Raw genomic sequence first — 16,746 nt, 5'->3', positions numbered from 1 at the left:
AATAATAGTAGTAGTTTACTGAATGAATGCCTTTTTCTTGCCAGTCACTCTTCTATGTGCTTCATGTACAGTAACTCATCAAAGCTTCATTATAACATAATGAAAAAAATCTACTGCAATTACCCAAATAAGCAGGAGAAGAAAGGTTAGGGAATATTCGCATAGAGATGGATAGTAGAAACCATCTTAAGTTCTCCAAGGGAATAAGACAATTATGGAAGAAAAATAAATCCTTCTTATTTATTCTTCTCATCAAAGTTCCATATCTGTTGGTGTATTTTCTAAACTCAACTCATTTCCAATAATGTGTTCATCAATGGGTTTGAAAATATTTTGGTTAAAAGGATTTTTATAAAACTTGAAATAAGACATATTGATTCTTAGTGGATGCACTATTGGAAGAGTGCATTTTTCCACCACAGTAAACATTGTTCCCGTACTTTAAAGATGGTGCCATGCCCATGCCCTACTTACTGTTGAAGTGATCACACCTACAGACATCTGCACCCACAAACACTAATTATAATCTAATCTGCCTATTTAAGCTTTCTGTCTCTTTTTCTTTCATCTTGTTTTTTCCCCCTTCTTCTACCTAGCATATTTGAGCTGGAGAGGGAAAAGCACTTTGAGATGTTAGGAGAACCCATGACTCTTCTCCATAGACCGTGTGGTCAGATGGAGGGTATTTCAAGAGAAGTGGCAATGCCACGGCTGTGGCTGATGGAAGGCTGCCCTAAGCTCATGAGAGAGTGTGGAAGAACTGGAAAGACATGGGTGTTGGTGAAGTTAAATTGTTTGAGTATCTATGAAGGAACTTGGCAGGTCATTTCTACTCTTGACAATCCCTTTCTCGGTTTTATGACACATGTCAATGGTAATCCAAAACAAAGCTTGGAGAAATGAGACAAGTTTCCCTCTTTAGCTTTTCTTGGTTTTATGTAAAGCTGCATTGGGGCAAGTGTGATGAAAATTCCAAAAAAAAAAAAAAAAAAAATCAAGGATTATCAGTATTTGAAAACAATTTTTTTAAAAAAATATATAGGTTTATACATGAGTGTGATTTGTTAAAATCTATTTTCCAATTTAGTCCACTTGTTAAAAAATTAAGCCCTGTTGAAGAAGCATCATGGCCATTTAGTTATTTGATAAACTATTGTGTTTTCCTGAAGAAAAGAAAAAAAGAGTGTTTGTGTTTGTGTGTGTGTGTGCGCGTGTGTGTGACTTCTTTGTTGAATTAAACACTTATACATGAAAGTATTTATTTTATACTTAATTATTATTTGGCTTCTCCTTACTCCAGAATGATATAATTTAGTTTATGAACTGTCATACTGGTTTTTGTGGAAAGGAATAGTTTTTCCTGAAAAACAGAGCTTGGATTGGAGGGGGGATTCCTATCTGATGGGATAGATTTCTTTGAATTTCTTCCCATCAGATGATGTGTGTATGTGTGTGTGTGTGTGTGTACGTGTGTGTGTGTGTTTGTGTGTGTGTGTGTGTGTGTGTCCCTTCCTACTCACTCACTATATTTTTCCCCTTCAGAGCTATGAAAGTTTGATTGGAATTCTTGTTTTGGACAACTAAATCACTTGTTTTAGAGATTATCCTACTTCAGCAACGGGTGTGATTTGTCGTTTTTGGTCTTTTAAAAGATTTGATAAATTCAAATTTCATCAGATGGGTTTCTCCAGCATTGTTTGGAAAGTCAAAAAAGTAGTTCTACAAGTTAAAATAAAAGGAACTTAGAACTAGAACTGTAGAACCAGAAAGAAACAACTTGTGATATCACTGGGTTAAGTACAAGGAAAATGGAAGCTCAGAGATGTTGGGTGTGATTTGTCCAAGCCCACACTGCTTGCTAGTGGGAGAGGTTGCCCCCAACTTAGGTTTGCCAGTCTAGTATAAACATATAAAGTGAAGATTTTCTAATTCTCCTAAAAATGAGTGCAAGAATTCCTCAAGTGCTAATTACAGCTAATTAGCACTTGAATCACAGGTTTTGGATGGGATTCTCAGGAAGTTGATGCAGAAACTTCATAGTGACTATACATAAAATTAAAATTGATGAAGACTAATAATATATACTTAAGAAGGCTGATTTATCTACTAGGTTACTCACCAACCAAAATAAAAAGTTGTCATTCTTAGTTTTTTTTTAAGGGAAGACTAGGGTAGACTCATCAAATGTCAGTTAAATTCCATCTTCCCTTTCTTAGGTCAGTCATCAGATCTGCTATCATATAGCAGGATCCCCTAATGTGTTTGACCTCCTGCTTCTAGCTGGTAGGATCCAAAAATGATCAAAATGCAAGAATTGTGCCTACTGTATGGGTGTACATGTATAAGGTGTATATATAAAACCATTTATTCAGCACTTATGCTCTTGACACTCTGCTAATGCTTTTTATTGTGTTAAGCTCATTTAATCTTCGTGACAACGCTATGAGATTAGTGCCATCACTTCCATTTTATAGATGATCTTGAGCGTGGAGAGGTGGAGTAACTGACTTGAAATCAGAGGAAATAGGAATTCTTGACTACTGCATAGTACTACATTATGGAGAATCTATGGCTGGATAATTTTCCAGACAATAATTTCAATTGACCAAAAATGTGCTATTAAAATAGTAGCTAAATCTCAAGATTGTTGGTTGTTAGATGACCTTACCATCTGACATTTCCTTGTTGGAGACAGAGGACAGAAAGTTGTTTCCCAGACATTATTCCATAAAGGTTTAACTATATACTATTTTTTTTATATTTCAACTTTTACATCATAAAGCTCAATTAATTTCCACTTGGTAAGGTAGAAGTTGACCAGACTGTATTTGTAGTGTCTGGACTTTAACATCGCTTGAATATATACACACTCTTCTCATTACACTTGCTATATAAGGCCCTTCAACTTAGAGGTTATTTTGTTTTTTTAAAACTTGATTTAATAAGTGGCTGAGCTACTTAATAATTCATGAACATATCATCATGTGAATAATTAATTATATAAAGCCATTAGAAGAACCAGTTTGTTCTCTTGAGTAAGCTCACCATTCTGCCTATCTTGTTCAAAGTATTGAAGCTTTTCCAAACAGTTCCTTCCTAAATTATAAAAAGGAAAACTTTCACTTTACTCTGGTGAAATTCCCACATTCAGTTTGGAACTCAAATTAACAAGGCATTCATTTACTGATGTCATGCACAGTACTGGTGTTAGATTTTAAAAAGATTTCTAAATCTTTGAACCAAACATATATTCATTATTTTATGTTTTTAATAAATTTTATTCAAAATATCTGTCATGTCTCTCCTCGAGTTACATTCAGGGAGAAAAACAATTGAAAGGGTGCACAATGGCCTTTATTGAGCAGTATTCTAATGACTCATGTTACATCCAGCTTTTGGGGCTTAACAAAGGGCCAAGGTCTAATATGCAGTCACCTTTCTTTGGATTGGGCAGTGGATTATTCAGTGAACATTTCCAGCCAGAATGCTCCCTCCTCTACCACCCAGTCTGCTTTGTAGACAGTATTCTCTCTGTCCCCTCCGTGTATGCTTTCTGGATCAGCTTAGGGCTTACAAAGTAATTTGACTACTAGACTAAGCCAAACATAATTGGGAAAGAGAAGCTGCCAAGAAGCAATCAGATCCACTGCATTCCAAAATCAAGTATATTCCAAATGCCTGTTGGACCATCCCCATCACAGCCCTCATGGCTATGAGATCCATGTGACTGGATTTTCAGTTGGATGATCCCCCTCCCCCAATCCATAGACTTGAAGCCATAAGCTCTTCAAATAAGGGAAAGTGGAGCACATATGTGTTCTCAGATGTGCTTTAGGCACCAAATCTCACAGCATGTACCAAAGAAAGAAAACACCAGCTTTGATCCTAAACGTCCTTTGGGGAGGGAGCCTCCTGATGATTGCCACATCCAAGATTGATCTGTTCCCCCCACCCCACCCCCCAGTTCCCCTACGTCCATCCTATCTAGGGCTATTACTTGGAAGCCTTTCTCTCTGTTCCTGGCAGCTCCACTGCAGCCCTGCCCACAGACACACCTGAGGTTTGCAAATGAGAAAGGATGTCCCAGTATGAAGCTGTAGCAACTCCTGAAGAAGTTTGGAGATTTAAAATTAAAAAAAAGAAAAAGAAAATAGCTTTCATAGCCTAGAGGGGAAACAGTTAGAAAGAAAAAATACTTTAACTACAAGCGCCTGAAACCACAAAACCCCAGGACTCAATGAAATGAAGCATTACCTTAGTTCAGAATCTTTCCTGATAGAGCGAACAGCAGGTCTCACCTGTCTTGTCTCCTGTCTCTGAGCCAGCAGCAGCAACAGAAGCAAGTGAAGGAGCTCTTTCACTCCTGTCCCACCTGTTCACAGTGACAGCTCTTGGATTGCAAAACTCACTTGGAGAAAAGGCATCGAGGTGCACGTTTGACAGGGAGGAGCTACCAGTTCTCACCTGAGCAAGAGGTGAGGTGGTTTCTACCTGTCCACAGAATTTTTCGTATGAACCTCTTTAGAGGAAGCTTGATTAGTTGTGAGGGGCTGGTAGGAAGGCTGCGATGGGACCCCTGAGCCTGATGCCCTCCTTTCTCTGCAGCTTTGGCTGGAATAAACAGTAGCTGCCAGACAGCATGGGACTTTTCTGAAGGCACCTGGTTGCCCAGTGACTTGACTCACAACACACAGCCCTTAGGGCAACAAAAGGGAAAGGCCAGAGTGGGCAGTGTGCCAGGGACCCAGAGCCTGGCTGCCAGGCATTCAGATGGGAAGTACCCAGCGCAGAGAAAGGGCTGGTGGCCAAGTCTCAAGTTCTAGTTCCTAAGAGGATCCAGATTCCATTAAAAGAAAGTCTGCAGGTGGCAACAAAAATCCGGGACAGAGGTGCATAATCCTTCTGCCTCCCTCTGACTACCACCACCACCTTTCCCAGGAAGACACTGAAACAGCCTCAGACTGCAACTTGTCACTTCTTGCCCGAAGGACACTCACAGCTGTGAGACTTGGATAGGCAGGAACAAAAGAGCTAGCATAGAAGGAGAAAGTGCAGCCCAACTTTCCTCGTGGCCTCTTCTAAGGTTTGTTGCCCATGGCAATACCCCCTTCCAGAACTGCAATGTTCCTTCCCCTAATGATGTCCTGTCAGCTCCTCTCACAGTAGAATTTAAACTATGTCCCTTCCTGTAATCCCCTCCTCCATCTTCCTCCTTCCCTCCTCTAAGTGCAGGTCAAATTACTGACACCCAGCGTCCAGTGACAATAACAGCAGGTTTTTTTACCAGGTAGGGGAGTAGGGTTTGTGTATTTGGGGTGCCCTCATAAACATTGCCAGCCTTTTAAACCCTCAGTAAATGAGTTTACAGATAATGCTAGAAGCAGTTAATTGTATTTTAAAAATTCAGGTTACTTAATTAATAGAAATATTCTCAACCAATTGTTATTTCACACCTTGTGCTTAGTAACAATTAGCAGAATGAACTGGGTAAATTCTGTTCCAGCTATAAGAGAGTTGTTGACAAAATATGTTGCATGTACCAGGCATCTAAATGAAGAGTAAAAGGAAACAAAACAACAAACAAACAAACAAACCGGTCAATAGTTAAAGTTTTAAAACCTGCACAGAAAGAATTAAATCCCATATTGAAAACAAACAAACAGTAGACCAGTAAACAAATCATACTCTTGACTGTGAGAAGCCTCTTTAAGATTGGGGAAAAAAAAGGAGCATTTCCCTGAGGTCTCTCTCTTTTCTTTGTTAACCCTTCACACCATTCACAGAGTGATTTCACATATGGCCTTTCAGTGCACTATTCTGGAAGTAGTAAACAGTATTCTGGATTTCAGATGGGAGAAAATCAGACCATAGAAATTCATGAACTACAGAAAGAAGGTCTCAGAAAGTACAGGAGGTAGCATTGGTACCAGAGTAAGAAATGTTGAAACTTTGTCTATGTGTTCTTTTTTTTTTTTTTTTTTTTTTTTTTCAGAATTAAGAAAAGTTTATCCTTAAAATTAATTCCATGTTAAGCACAGCTAATTGAACATACGTGTGGCTAATGCATTAGACATTAGAAACACATTAGAACTCAATGTTCATTTTAAACAGAAAAGTGATGCTGTCATCATCAGTGAGCATGCATGAAGGCAAGATGCTCTGGATGACTTGAAAGACTTCTTTAGAATTGTATGAACAGCGGGATTTGATGAGATTAAGCAAGATCTCAGTCGGAGATTTTGAAACATTTTATTTCTTAATTATGTGACATCCAATATTGCATTAGTTTCAGGTATACAGCATAGTGATTAAACATTTACATACTTCATGAAGTGATCACCATGATAAATCTAGTACCCATCAGTTACCATATAGTCATTACAATATTATTGACTATATCTCCTATGATGTACATTACATTCCGGTGATTAATTTTATAACTGGCAGTTTGTACCTCTTAATCCCCTTCACCTATTTTGCTCATCCCCCTTTCCCCCCCTTTCCCATCTGGGAACCATCAGTTTGTTCTCTGTATCTCTGAGTTTGTTTCTGTTTTGTTTTATGTGTTTCATTTTTTTAAGATTCCATGTATAAGTGAAATCATATGTTGTTTGTCTTTCTCTGCCTGACTTATTTTACTGAACATTATATCCTCTAAATCCAGCCGTCACTTGGGGATTTGACGGTGGCTGATGTATCCAGAGGATGAAGCCACTGGAGCCTGGTGACTCCAGTGGCAGCAGAGTGATGTTGTATTATTTTCAGCATATGGTCGTGCTCATGGAGCTGTGCTGGGCATACAAAGATATTATAGATGGTAGAACTATTTAGCTTCAGTGAAATTTAGTACTTGTGGAAAGATTCCGCTGCTTACTCCATTTCCTATTTTGAAGATGGAAAAATAGTAAGATTTGACAAGGATACTTCCCATACAAGCAGTTAATAGATAGTAGCGTTCTTATTTATTCAATTTTGGTAATTATATAAAATGATATATTTTATATCATTTAAACACAAAAAATGTTTTAATGATACTAAAAAGAATAATTTATATATAGCTCTCTATAAAGAACAAAACCAAAATAGCCCATAATCCCACTGCCTTCATATTATTAAGGAAATTATAGCAAGATATTAAATGACAAGTATATCTTTTCTCTCTCTCTTTCCAATTCTTTTCCTAAAGGTAATTACTTTTATAAATTTTTTTTGGCCTATACTGAAGTATTTACTACATATATATGTGTAACCCAGTGGTATGCTGGTAAACACTGAACAACCAGCTTTCTGTGTCCATGTGGTTTTAAATCTCAGGTACTTACGACAGTGCTTTTATTACCCATGGTGACAGGACCCATGAGCAAAGAACAAGCCTAGTCCAGAATTTGCAAAAAGATTCAGCTGGGTAGGTAGAAGGAATACTCGCACTGAGTGGGAAGCTGTCCTGAGTCCATCCAATAACAAAAACTATTATGATAAATACTAGTGATCATTTTACAAACTGCAATCAATAGTCAAGCTCTGAATTTTTAGCCATTCAATCTCCAAGAACTTAGCAATTTCTAAGTAAGTAATAAGCTGTCAATGAATGGTAATTATTAATATTATTTTACTTGGGCTGAAAAGAGGGGTGGTAATAAGCCAATGTGATCTTGAAAACAGTTTGTTGTAAGTATTTAAATATTTAATATTTAAACTATTATAACTTCTCCTAGTGGAACACCACAAGGTGTTCCTCCATGAGAGCTTTGGGATTTCTGTGTTTAGTCCCATTCTAAGGCAATACAGGCCTCTACCCTGTGCTCTGTGTTTTTGGGGCCTCTACTCTAGCTGCACCATCTGCATAGTGATTCATCTGTGGGACCAAGGGACCCACACAGAGCCTGCACCAGCCCTCCTTTCTAGATAATGCTCTGAAAGTCAGACCCAAAATTTTAGCCCTTCAAAGACTTGTGCCTGCTTCCAGAGTCTGTATGAGTTTTCTCTATTCTTCCTCCAGGCCACTGAGATTGTATTGCCCCCAGGTCTGTACACCCAAATCCTAAAGGGTGATCCCGGGGCAGCTTTATATAGGTGTGTGTGGTGTATAGATAAATGAAGCTTAGATGTGTGTTCTGGAGTATGCACATGATCTCTCTCCCACTGTAGGATAAAAGATGAAACGCCATGAGAAGTGGAGAGCGCTGTGGGCCTCAGGTTATATAGGCTGGGGCCTACAGTCCAGGGACTGGTTCTCCCTTCCCCGCCAAATGTTGGCCTCGAACAACAAGGAATATGGGAATTCCAAATTCACACTTGGTCTTCTAGGATATTACGAAGATATATTTTTCAAGGTTGGGGGATAGAGCATATTTTATCCAACAGTTAGGTTGTTATAAGCAGTGATGTGTTGCTGGTAGTTGTTTAACAAAAGGCTCTCTGAAAAAAACAACAATGACCCAATTGGTGGTGTTTACTGTTTGTCATGCTGTAAATACTTCTGCCATAGCCAATTCCAAGCTTCCAGTGCAACATTACTGAGTGTGAACTTGGGAAGAGATGCATGCAGTTGGCTCTCCTGAGCCAATAACAGCTGGATCCAGCACACTCCTTTTTATAATTTTAAATACAGTGATGTGCCATTGAACAACAAGGATATGTCCTGAGAAATCATGTTAGTTTGGTGGTTTTGTTGTGTGAGGATTATTACACAAACCTAGGTGGTGCAGCCTACTACACACCTGTATGGCATAGCCCATTGCTCCTAGGCAACAAACCTGCACATCGTAGAACTGTATAGAACAACATAAAATTAAGTCAAGCACAAGAGAAAATAATGCAATCGAGCGACACAGTAAACAGGAGATGTATGAGACTACAGCTGGTGTAATATGGCACACTGTTTTACAACAAACTTTTTATTTATTTATTTATTCATTTATTTTTTTTTCATTAAAGTTTATTAGGGTGACAATGGTTAGTAAAATTACATAGGTTTCAGGTGTACAATTTTGTAATACATCATCTACATATTACATTGTGTTCACCACCCAGAGTCAGTTAACAAACTTTTTTTAATAAGTAGCAAGAGTATACTCTAAAATAACCATAAAAATATAATATAGTAAATGCATAAACCAGTAACATAGTCATTTATTATCATTATCAAGTATCATGTACTGGACATAATTGTATGTGCTCTACTTTTATGTCACTGGAAATGCAGTACGTTTTTTTACACCAGCATCACTACAAACACATGAGTAATGCATTGTATGATGAAGTTAGGACAGCTACGATGTTACTAGGTGACGGGGATGTTTCAGCTTCATTATAATCTTGTGGGACCTCTGCCGTATACATGGTTCATCATTGACTGAACTGTTGTTATGTGGCACATGACAATATTTAGACACATGATATAGCGGTCTCAATTTGTAATCTTATCCTTGGACCCCAAATATTGATGATGCACCTTAGCACACAGAACAGTGCTAGCATATAGCGGATCCTTAATAAATACCTCTTGAATAAGTGCCCTATTAGTTGCATGACTTAGGCAAGCCATTCACTATAAATTAATCTGTACTTTACAGAGTTCTTAACCACATGATACACTTCATGTGAAAGCATCTAGCACAGTTCTTGGCACCTTACATACAATCAATAAATGTTGAAATAATGAATAATATATATTAAATCGATTTCAATATCCTTTATTATCATATTTGGGGAAAATTCAAGATTTTTAGTTTAAGCTATTCTTAGGTGTTTGTAATTTTCTGCATCTGTCTCTAGGTCAAGAGAAATGCCCATTTCTTTCAGTTTTTCTTGGAGAGCACTTTGTGATAGATATCTCATTTTCCTACAGTTCCCAAGGGAACAGTGCTCACACAATGTTACTCATTTTAGAAAGTTTGGTAAAATTCCATTTGGCTGCAAGCCTGTTATTTGAGCCTAGGGGAGGAAAGACTGTGTTTTATGCTCTAATTTTGTTCTCAGCTGTATTTTGTGTCATGAGACAGTAGAGAGAAAAATGGCTTTGAATTAATACTTGAAATTTAGTCGTTCCATATGTTACCTACCTTTAGTGAGGAATGTATTGAGTTTTTAAGATGAACACATGAGAAATAAAGAAGCATAAAAGATTCAGGAGTGGCATTCTTCCTTTCATTTCCTTGGCTAATTAATAAAACTTAATGATGAGTGATAATTTCTGCTTGGAATAGTTGCCACTTATGAACATATTTCATTGGTTGGTAATTGGTACACTTAGTATAAACATTATTTTTTCTCAGTAATTCCTGATAGTAGATGTTTTACTTCTCATGAGGCTGTATGCTTTCTCCCTTACTATTTCAACGTTGCTACCATAAACTCAACGAGCCTTTGTTTACTTTCCTCAATATTTTTTTCAGCAGTTAGATAGACATTTTTTCTCTTCACCGTGACGCAAATGGCTTTTAGTTTTACCTATCATTTCCTACATAAAAGTTGTTTGACTGAGCTCTGTTTCTATAAGCTCAAAATCCAAGGAAATAAATCTCTTGTAAACACAGTAAAGACTTTGGGAATCATCTTTTATACTATCAAAAAACTGTCCTTTCTTTAAAAGATCTCCAAAAAGGACTACCCCATGATCAAATCACTCAAGTGTTGAAAACACATCTGAACAGGCTGCTGAGTGAAAACCTAGATTCATCAATATGGACAGCAACTTAAAGGCAGAGTTCAGGGAAATCATCAGTAAAAGTAGCTGCATAACTTATGATTTAGAACAAACTTAAGTATCTTCTGATCCAAGAATCTTATTTTATAGATGGTGAATCTGGAACACATCCAAACTAAAGAAAAACCAGACATCAGCAAAGGATAGTCTACAGATTTTCATGTCTATATTAGTAAGAATGGGCAGGGTTTTGGTGCATAAATAAATAACCACAAAAGCTCAGTGGCTTAAGACAACTAAAGGGTATTTCTCACACATATGACATGTCTGCAATGGAATCTGCTCCATGAATTCCTGGACAAAGATTGATAAAGTCTCTACTACCTGGAACATTGCAGATCCTGTGGTGGAGGGAAAGTAACCATGGCTAATCAGGCCTGGAATTTAAAGACTTCCATCTCTAAAGTGTCACATATCACTTCCACTTTTTTCATTAGTCAAGTAAGTCAAATGGTCACTTCTCCCTTCAAGGAGGAAGGGAACTGCAGTCCAACTATGTTATTGGAAGGAAACTGCAATATTTTGAACAGTCTCACTGTCTGCAAATCTTTATAACTCCTACAGTCACTGACAATTTTCAAATGTGTGAACTCATAGATACAGATAGTAAACATGGAATATACTAAGACACAATGAGACCTTAAGAATAAGATGTTTTGAGAATGTGATTATAGAAAACTGATTCTAGACAATTATCATGGTATTGAGTGGCTGAAATGTTTCTTCCATTTCTTACATGGCTGAATTAGTAAGACCCCTGCAGTTGCAGGATTAATGAAATTAAGGTATCTAAGGAAAGGATCAATTGGCAAATGAAGAAATATTAAAAAAAACAAAACAAAAAAAAAAACCAGGAGTTAGAAGAGGAAAGCTGATAGCACCCCACCAGCACCACCCAAGGATTTGGCAGTACAGATGGATGCATTAGTGTCTGATAGCACATATTATTCAATAATGTTTGAGACCCACCACAAATAGTTCTCCTTGCTCACTCACCCATTTTTACCTCAAAATTTGGCATGCACAGATTTTTTTTTCCTTAGAGGAAGAGACTGGACTGGTGAGGCTGACATGAATATTTGACATTTGAAAGTTAAGAATTCTCTAATTCAACAAATCAGTCTCTAGTCTATATGCTTCAGTTTGGACATGCAATCAGTGCCACTAAGTGTTATCAACTGTGGGAGACTGACATCTTCTTGATCTGCATGTCTAATACTTGACGGTGGTAAATTCACTTAAGGAATAGTTTAAGTAGAATAGCTTAAACTAAAAATCTTGAATTTTTCCCAAATATGATAATAAAGTATATTGAAATTGATTGACTACTGGATAAGACTTGCTACTCACCAGTCAGGTAACCTTCTGGCAATACCTGAACTCCTGTCTCAACCGTCTCTCACCTTCCAAAAGACAGTTCTTGCCTTCTCCATTGGTAACATTATCTTCAAAATATGAAGGGTGCTAGTTAACATCCCTTCTTAATATGATTTCTTGTCTGTCCCAAGAAAGTACTCCAATGGTAGGGGTCCCATTGATTGCAAGGCACAGAATCTCCTTGTTAAGATTTAGACTGGGATTTTTCAAATGCACATGTCCTTTGAGAAAAACACTTTGTCACCAATGCTTACTGAGCTTTTCTTATGAAGTAGATACTTTAATCAGTGTTTTATGCTTTTTTTTTACTCTTCAGAAAACCCAATGAAGTAGACACTATTATTCCTGCTTTATAGACAAGGACACTGTCTGTACAGATGAGGAAACAGAGAAGTTTGGTAACTTGCCCAAGTTTAGTCAGCTAGTAATTAGCAAGGCTGGGATTTAAATGCAGTTCTGACTTCAAAACTTGGGTTCCTTATCATTATGTAGCAATGAAGAGACTAAAAGTGACTACAATATTTATTTACTCACTTATTCAAAAAGCATGTTTAAGAGCCCATTATGAACTCTTCAAGGAGCTATTATTCCATCGAAGAACACAGACAATAAATAAATACATTAATGAGGTTATTTCAGTTAGTGGTAAGTGCTATAAAAAAATATTAAACAGGGTAATAGGGTGGAGAGAAATGTCCGTGAAAAGATGTTAGTCACACTGGTCAGGGAAAGCTTTTAAAAAACAATTTTATGAAGGAAATACTCAAGCTGAGACCTGAATGATGAGAGAGAGCCAGCTTTTGGGAGAAGGGGTAAAACGTTCTAGGCAGAGAGCACAGAGGACTGGAGAGAGGCTGTGAACATTCTAGGCAGGAAAAAGAGCTGCAATCAGGGTCAGCATGGTGCCCTTGGGGAACACAAAGGACACTGTGGGTGCACATAGTGATAACAGGGAGAATGGGATGAGATAAGGTTAGACAGATGGGCAGGAATCAAATCATTTCAAACAGAACATGAAAAAAGAGGAGTAACATCTACTTTTGGAGGTGATTAAAAGGTCCAAGAGGGGAAAGTTTAAGAGCCTCAGAAGACAGAAGATTTTTTTCTTTATATTTCTTTCCACGGTCAGCCCTGCTCCCAGTTCTCCTTAACTTGTATCCTCCATCCTGGATGTGATGACATGTACTACAGATTTGGTTTTAGATATGCAAGCCATTGTATTCCTTCAAGCCCTGTTGAACACGAGACATGGGATTTTCTATAGTACTGACCACAGTTAGGTTAAGCACACATCATTACAAACAGCTTGGCCTCAGCCACCTCCACCCCTTCCAGAAGTTAGTGTTTAATATTTTACATTTAGAAACATGTGTAACAAACTGATGGTGGCTAAAGACTCAAACAGCTAGAAATGGGACTAAATTAATATTGTTTGTAGATTTGAGGACATAGTCTGATAAACTGATGCTTTCTTAAGAGTATCAAATGGTTCCCAAATCAACACTAACATTTGTCTGAATCCTATAGGTCCACCTTGAAATTAATGGGATTCTTCTGTGTCTCAAGGCAAAGATTTAAGTGACCTGGAAGACGGAACATGTCTTTCAATCTTTGGCTAATTCTAAGAGACCCAGTGGGACCCAAGGAGACATTTCTTGCTGTTTTCTTTTTAATTTTTTCAAACTGAGATATAATTAACATATAACATTATGTTAGTTTCACTAATACAACATAATGATGCAATATTTGTATATATTGTGAAATGATTACCACAATAAGTCTAGTTAATATCCATCAGCACATATAGTTACAAATTTTCTTTTTTTGTGTGATGAAAACTTTTTTTCATTTCTCCTTTTTAAAAATATATATATTTTTTTCAGTTACAGCTGACATACAATATTATATTAGTTTCAGGTATACAACATAGTGATTAGACATTTATATAAATTACAAAGTGATCACCTCCATAAATCTAGGACCCATCTTACACCATGCACAGTTATTACAATATCATTGAAAATATTCCCTATGCTACAGTTTACATCCCCATGAGTACTTTGTAAATACCAATTTGTATTTCTTAATCATTTCCACTTTATCACCCCCCCCCCCCCCGCAAACCCCCTCCCATCTGGCAACCATCAAAATATTCTCTGTTGAGAAGTCAGCTGACAATCTTATACTTGTAGGATCTCCCTTGTAGGTAACTTACTGCTTTTCTCTTGCTGCTTTTAAGATTCTCTCCTTGTCTTTAAACTTTCACATTTTAATTATGATGCATTGTGGTGTGGGCCTTTTTGGGTTTATCTTATTTGGTACTCTCTGTGCTTCCTGGGCTTGTAGTTCTATTTCCTTCAAAAGGGAAGTTTTCCGTCATTGTTTCTTTAAATATGTGTTTAGTTCCTTGCTGTCTCTCTTTTCCTTCTAATATCCTTGTGACGTGAATGTTGGTACTCTTGATGTGTCCCAGAGGCCCCTTATTGAACTATTCTCATATTTTTGGATTTGTTTTTCTTTTTGCTGTTCTGTTTGGGTGTTTATTGCTACCTTATCTTCTAAATCACTGATTCAATCCTCTGCTTCATCTAATCTACTGTTGATTCCTTCTAATGTGTTCTTCATTTCAGTTACTATATTCTTCATTTCTGACTGGGTCTTTTTTTATGCTTCTAGCTCCATTTCTTTTTTAAGCTTTTTTGTTTTTTTTTTTAAGATTTTATTGGGGAAGGGGAACAGGACTTTATTGGGGAACAGTGTGTACTCCCAGGACTTTTTTCCAAATCTAGTTGTTGTCCATTCAGTCTTAGTTGTGGAGGGCGTAGCTCAGCTCCAGGTCCAGTTGCCGCTGTTAGTTAGGCGTAGCCCACCATCCCTTGCGGGAGTCGAGGAGTCAAACCGGCAATCTTGTTGTTGAGAGCCCACTGGCCCATGTGGGAATCAAACTGGCAGCCTTTGGCATTAGGAGCATGGAGCACCAAACACCTGAGCCACCAGGCCGGCCCTGTATCTCCATTTTTATGTTTCCAATCTCTTTGTTGAAGTTCTTCCTGAGATCATTGAGCATCCTTATAACCAGTGTTTTGAACTCTGCATCTGGTAGGTTGCTTGTCTCCATTTTATTTAGTTCTTTCTCTGTTCTTTCACTTGGGACATGTTTGTTTGTCTCCTCATTTTGGCTACATCTCTGTGTTCCTTTCTATGCATTAGCTAGAGCGGCTATATCTCCCAGTCTTGGTAGAGTGGCCTTATATAGTAGGTGTCCTGTGGGGCCCAGTGGCCCAGTGTCCTTGGTCACCTGAGTGGGATGTTCCAGGTGTGTCTCTTGTGTAGATTGTGTGTTGCCTTCTGTTGAAGTTGAGCCAAAATTGCTGTTGGCACATCAGTGGGAGGGACTGACCCTCAGGCTGATGGGTTGTGAGGACTGGCCATGACTACAGTAGAAGAGCTGTTATACAAGACTAACCCTATAGAACAGGATTTATTTTAGCAGTGCTCTGGTGCCTGCTGAGTCTGTGTCATTTGTGGAGGTGGTTGGTTGGTGCTCTGGTACGGGCTGAAGCTGGCCACTGGGTGGTAAGTTCTGGGGCCTCTTGGGAGGGGCTCTGGTGCAGGCCAAGGTCAGCCACTACTTGTGCCATGCCAAGGGCCACTTGTAATGGGCTGCAGAATGATCTACAGATGACTGCCACTTGTGCTGGGCTTGGAGGTGATTGGAAAAGGCTAAGCTGTGAACTGAGGCCAGCTGTCCCTAGTGCCAAGTTTGGGAATGCTTAGCAAGAGGTACAGAACATGCCGAGGCCAGATGCTGCTTTTTTGGGGTTTGTGAACCTTTGAAAGTTTTTAGGAAAGTCCACAGCATGAACCAAGATAGGCCATTTGTATGGAAAAGCGACTACAAGCAGCTTGGTTCTGTCCACAAGTTGGGTGAGGTGGGTTCCCAGGGAATCACCAGGGCGGGGTGGGGTGGGGGTGTTTTCTAGGTTGATGGAGACTCAAAAATTGTGCCTGCCTGTGCCTGCAGACTGGGTGTGGGGAGGTCTCAACAAAGGAACAATGGTTTCTGCCAGCATTTCTGTCTGGGAGAAAACTTCCTCTCCAGCCTTTGACCTTAAGCCAGACAATCCATTTTCTCACTGTATGTTGCAGATGCCTTTTGCACTGCTGCCCAAGCGCTGGATCTCGGATCAAGTGAGTCCATCAGTGAGTAAGCCCATGTGTGGGCCCTTTAAGAGGAATGCCTGAGTCTCCAGCACACTATCTCATTCAACCACAATCTCTACTGGTTTTTATGGCCAAAAGTTATGAGGAATTCTCTCCCTGCCTCTGGAATCCTGGGCTAGGGAAACTGGTGTGGGGCTCAGACCCTTCACTCCTCAAAGGGGACCTCTGCAGCCAAGATATCCCTTCTGATTTTTTTTTCTATTACATCAATGGCTTGAAAATTTTTATTTAACTTCAGCGAATATTGGAAATAGAAAAGTGAATTCTGCAGAATTTCACAAATAAATGTTGCAACCTCCACTAACAAATGTTATTATACCTCCCGATTTTGAACCACCACATGTGGATCAAGCCCATTCAGCATCTCTACCCCTCCTACCAGTCAAGACGTAGCTTCTTCTGTATATTCTTAGTTATAGGACATCCATTCAGCTCGA

At 38.5% G+C, this 16,746-nt stretch overlaps 1 protein-coding gene and 1 long non-coding RNA gene across 7 annotated transcripts in view; one reads left to right on the top strand and one right to left on the bottom strand.

Annotated features, from left to right (window-relative positions):
• Positions 1-4,889, bottom strand: part of BBOX1 (gamma-butyrobetaine hydroxylase 1) — a 63,001-nt gene extending 58,112 nt beyond the window's left edge. For 2 of the 5 annotated variants that reach the window (XM_074336152.2, XM_019749175.3), the window contains exon 1: positions 4,299-4,889. The gene's annotated coding sequence lies outside the window, so the exon portion shown is untranslated. Of the gene's footprint in view, positions 1-4,254 lie in introns of all 5 variants that reach the window. The other 3 variants (XM_074336151.2, XM_074336153.2, XM_019749174.3) reach the window with 3 other exon arrangements.
• The window catches only part of LOC141572250 (uncharacterized), a 415,695-nt gene that overhangs the window by 198,229 nt on the left and 200,720 nt on the right, over positions 1-16,746 (top strand). The window lies entirely within an intron of this gene.

Source organism: Rhinolophus sinicus, chromosome 14, assembly GCF_057876585.1.
Source record: "Rhinolophus sinicus isolate RSI-liver-muscle chromosome 14, RSI-T2T, whole genome shotgun sequence".
Taxonomy (NCBI): domain Eukaryota; kingdom Metazoa; phylum Chordata; class Mammalia; order Chiroptera; family Rhinolophidae; genus Rhinolophus; species Rhinolophus sinicus.
Note: the sequence above shows the minus strand (reverse complement) of the source record. Positions and strands in the feature narration are given on the sequence as shown.